Source organism: Hylobates moloch, unplaced genomic scaffold (genome assembly GCF_009828535.3).
Source record: "Hylobates moloch isolate HMO894 unplaced genomic scaffold, HMol_V3 SCAFFOLD_7, whole genome shotgun sequence".
NCBI classification, from domain to species: domain Eukaryota; kingdom Metazoa; phylum Chordata; class Mammalia; order Primates; family Hylobatidae; genus Hylobates; species Hylobates moloch.
The window spans coordinates 46781019-46786465 of NW_026652282.1; positions in this window are offsets into that span (position 1 = coordinate 46781019).

Consider the following 5447-nt stretch of genomic DNA (forward strand, 5'->3'; position numbering starts at 1 on the left):
CTTAATATAATACATCATATTAATAAAACAAAACTAAAAAATACACGACTATCTCCACAAATGCAAAAAAAGGATTTGACAAAATCCAACATTCTTTCATGACAAAAACACTAAAAAACTAGGAGTAGGCGGGGACCTCCTCAACATGATAAAGAACATCTATGAAAAATCAACAGCTTATGTCATACTTCTGTTCAAAGACTGAAGACTTCCCCCTGAGATCAGGAACATGACAAAGATGTCTGCTCTCACCGCTTTTACTCAGCATTTTACAGGAGGTTATAACCAGTGCAATTAGTACAGCAAAATAAATAAAAGGTATCCAGATTACAAAGGAAGGGATAAAACTATCTCTATTTGAAGATGGCATCATCTTGTATACAGAAAATCTTAAGGAATCCATAAAAAACGATAGAACTAATCAATGAAGAATCAGAAAGAAAAGTTGGAAAAGCAATCTTATTTACAATAGCATCCAAAAGAATAAAATATTTAGAAATAACTTTAACCATGGAGGTGAAATATCTGTACAGTGAAAACTATAAGACATTGAAAGAAATCGAAGACACACGTAAATAGAAAGATATCCTGAGTTATTGAAATAGAAGAATTAACATTGTTACAATGTCCATGCTACTCAAAGCAATCCGATGAAAATCACTGAAAATCCTATCAAAATTCTAATCTTATTTTTCACAGAAAATAAAAAATACTAAATTTGCATGAAACCACGAAAGACCCTGATTTCAAAGCAATCTTAAGAAAGACTAACAAAGTTAGAGGCATCACACTTCCTATTTCAAGCTGTATTACAAAGCTGTAGAAAGCAAAACAGCATTGTACTGGCATAAAAACAGACACATAGAGCAATAGAATAGAGTAGAGAGCCCAGAAATATACTCATGCATCTACAGTCAATTTATCTTTGACAAAGGTGTCAAAACCACATCATGGGGAAAGGCTCTTCAATAAATTGTATTGGGAAAACTGGATATCCAGAGGCAAAAAAAAAAAAAAAGACCCTTTTTTACACTACTTACAAAAATGAACTCAAAATGAATTAAAGACATACATGTAACACTTGAAACCTTAAAATCCTACCAGAAAAAAATAGGAAAAAGATCTCCTTGACATTGTTCTCAACAATAATTTTTTGCACATGACACCGAAAGCAAAAATAAACAAGTGGGGTTACATCAAACCAAAAAGCTTTTGCACAACAATGAAAACAATAAACAAAATGAAAATGTAACTGAGAGAATGGGAGAAAATATTTGTAAACCATATACCTGATAAAGAGTTAATATTCAAAATTTATAAGGAAGTCCTACAACTCCTGAGCAAAACAAAACAAGAAAAACAAAACCCAGAAACAACAAAAAACCCACTCCTAATAATCCTATTAAAAATGGGCAAAGAAGCTGAATAGACATTTTTGCAAAGAAGATATACAAATGGCCAACAGATATAATGAAAAGTTGCTCAACATTACTAATCATGAAAGAAAACAAAACCACAATGAAATATCACCTCACACCTGTTAGGATAGCTATTATAAAAAAGACAAGAGATAACAAATGTTGACTAGGATATAGAGAAAAGTGAACCCTTGCACAGGTTGATGGGAATGTAAATTGGTGTACATTAAGGAAAACAGTGTGGAGAATTCTTAAAAAATTAAAAATAGAACTACCATATGATCAAACAATCTCACTTCTCATTATATATCCAAAAGAATTGAAATCAAGATCTTGAAGAGATAGCTGCACTCCCAAATTCATTGTAGCATTATTCAGAAGAGCCAAGATATGAAAACAACTTGTATGTCTATTGACAGATGAATGGATAAGAAAAAAACTGTGGCATATACAAACAATGGAATATTATTCAGTCTTTAAAAAGAAGGAAATCCTGCCGTATGTGACTATGTGAATTAACCTAGAGAACATTACGATAAGTAAAATAAGCTAGTCACAAAAGACAAATACTCAATGATTCCACTAACAGAAGGTATCTAAAATAGTCAAACTCATAGAAGCAGAGAGTAAAATGGTGGTTGTAGGGGCTGGGGCAAGGAAGAAATGGGGAATATGTTAAATGTGTATAAAGTTTCAGTTATGCAGGATGAGTAACTTCTAGAGATCTGCTATACAAGTTGGTGCCTATAGTCAACAATACTGTATAGTGCACTTTAAAAAATTGCTAAGAGGGTAGACCTCATAGTAAGCATTCTTACTACAATAAAAGGAGAGTCCTGAGGAAACTTTCAGAGATGATGGATATATGTTAATTATTTTAATTGCAGTGAAGGATTTATGTTGTATGCCTATGTCCAAACTTACCAAATTGCTTGCATTATATATATGCAGGTGTGTGTGTGTGTGTGTGTGTGTGTGTGTGTAAAATCTTACCATCAAGCCAGTAATCAAGAAGGTGTGGTATTGGTATAAACACAGGCATATTGAACAATGGAACAGAATAACAACCCTTAATAAGTGAAATAATTCCAGTCATTAAAAACAGAATCTAAAAGATAAAAATATAACCCAGCAATTTTACTCCTGAGTATCTTCCAAATAGATACAGAAATATTCATTCATTCAAAGACTTTCACATGAATGTTTATAGCAGAAATACTCACAATGGTTAAAAAGTGAAAGCAACCCAAACCTCCATCAATTGCTGAATGGAAAAACCACATTCCTCAAAATCTGAACTTGTCAGTCTAGATTAACCTGTTACTCAGTCTGGATCTCACAGACCTCAAACCTCATTTCTTCACTCTCTGGACATCTCTGCCTTGCCAATCCCTCATTCTCAATTTTGTCATTCACTGGGATGTAGGTTATCAGCATTTAAGGGTATGAAACTTGAGGCTGATGGGTCACAATTTTTAAAAAGCCAATATTTCCAGTCTATCCAGTCTTTATCTCCCACTCTTTAAAAATTTTAACTGCTACAGATAACCACCGTTTCTCTTGCATCTTCAAATTCTCCTACTCTAGTGGTTACTCCCATCAATATACAATTTATGCTCTACTGTCCTCCATTTTAAACAAATACCTTCCCTTGATGACACTTCCTTACCAGCTATTGTTCTATATATCTGCTGTCCTTCACAGCACAACTTTTCTGATAAGTTATCTAATCGGTTGTCTCCCACCCCCTTCCAATCACTCTTATATTCCCTCTTGTCCTTTAAACCAGTTTTTTTTTTTTTCACGGTCTTTAATAATTTGCATGCTGTCAAATCAAATGACAATTTCTTTGTTCTTGTTTAACCTCTTAGCAGCACTAAACACTGCTCTTCCTTAAAAATTCACTCTTTCTTCTCCTGTATTGCATGAAAATACCCTCTTTTGGTTTTCTTTCTTCCCATGTGAACTCTTTTCCTTGACTTATTTATTAGCTCATTTGCTGCTAAACTTCCTCTACATATTGGTGTGCTCCAAGTTGTGGCATTGAATTCTCTTCTCCTTTTCTACATTTTCTCTCTAGGAAATTTCCTTTTCACTTTATTACTGTACTTAGCATCTACATCTTCCAACTCCTGTATTAGTCAGGTTGATTTGTTGCAAACAACAGAAAAATACTCTACATTACTAAAATGGAATCTGATGTAAGGACATTGAGTTGTACAGGGAATGAACAGGAAGGCTGGAGAACCAGGATTAAACAGCAAGCAGAATCCATGCTAGCCTGGGAAGTAGAAATGATTGTAAAAGTCATGCCTGAGAAATAGTCTAGTTTGGGCATTCTTACTTGCAACACTGCTACTCTGGCTATCTGGTCCTGCTGACACTTGACTTGTAATGCTTCTGTTGCTGGATGTTTTGTGCTCCAAACAAAAATAATTTGTTAATTTTTTTCTGGGTATCCAAAATCCTGAGTGGGAGCACTCGATGGTCACAATCTATACCAGCTTTCAAAGGCTGAGGGTGGGAGTGTATGGCCTAGTTTGGTTTCTGTTGTGGGAGGTGGGGGCACTGCCTCTCATCATCATTTAAACAGTGGTTGAAACTCTCTGAAGGATGGAGCTTCAGATACTGAGAAGACTGAAAATAAAGAATGAATAGAAAAATCTGTGTCTCTAGCTTTGATCACTCCTTTGGGGTCCAGACTCAGCATCTGGAAGTTAGCATGATTAAAATTAAACTCATGATCCTCACCTAAACAAAACAAAATATGTAATACTCTTGCAGTCTTACCTATACGAGTAAAGCTACCATCCATCTTCTCAGATCAAAAACGTAGGCATGGGGGGGAGGGGGTGGAGCCAAGATGGCCGAATAGGAACAGCTCCGGTCTACAGCTCCCAGCGTGAGTGATGCAGAAGACAGGTGATTTCTGCATTTCCATCTGAGGTACCAGGTTCATCTCACTAGGGAGTGCCAAACAGTGGGTGCAGGACAGTCGGTTTATTGCACCTTGTGCGAGCCAAGCCGAAGCAGGGCTGGTGAGGCATTGTCTCACTGGGGAAGCACAAGGGGTCAGGGAGTTCCCATTCCTAGTCAAACAAAGGGGTGACAGATGACACCTGGAAAATCAGGTCACTACCACCCTAATACTGTGCTTTTCCAACAGGCTTGGAAAACGGCACACCAGGAGATTGTGTCCCACACCTGGCTCAGAGGGTACTATGCCCACGGAGTCTCGCTGATTGCTAGCACAGCAGTCTGAGATCAAACTGCAAGGTGGCAGCAAGGCTGGGGGAAGGGCGCCCGCCATTTCCCATGCTTGCTTTGGTAAACAAAGCAGCCAGGAACCTCAAACTGGGTGGAGCCCACCACAGCTCAAGGAGGCCTGCCTGCCTCTGTAGACTCCACCTCTGGGGGCAGGGCACAGACAAACAAAAAGACAGCAGTAACCTCTGCAGACTTAAATGTCCCTGTCAGACAGCTTTGAAGAGAGTAGTGGTTCTCCCAGCATGCAGCTAGAGATCTGAGAATGGGCAGGCTGCCTCCTAAAGTGGGTCCCTGACCCCGACCCCCGAGCAGCCTAACTGGGAAGCACCCCCCAGTAGGGACAGACTGACACCGCTGTCGGCCGGGTACTCCTCTGAGACAAAACTTCCAGAGGAACGATCAGACAGCTGAATTTGCAGTTCACGAAAATCTGCTGTTCTGCAGTCACCACTGCTGACACCCAGGCAAACAGGGTCTGGAGTGGACCTCTAGCAAACTCCAACAGACCTACAGCTGAGGGTCCCGTCTGTTAGAAGGAAAACTAACAAACAGAAAGGACACCCACACCAAAAACCTATCTGTACATCACCATCATCAAAGACCAAAATTGAAAAAACTACAAAGATGGGGAGAAAACAGAGCAGAAAAACTGGAAACTCTAAAAAGCAGAGCGCCTCTCCTCCTCCAAAGGAACACAGTTCCTCACCAGCAACGGAACAAAGCTGGACAGAGAATGACTTTGATGAGTTGAGAGAAGAAGCC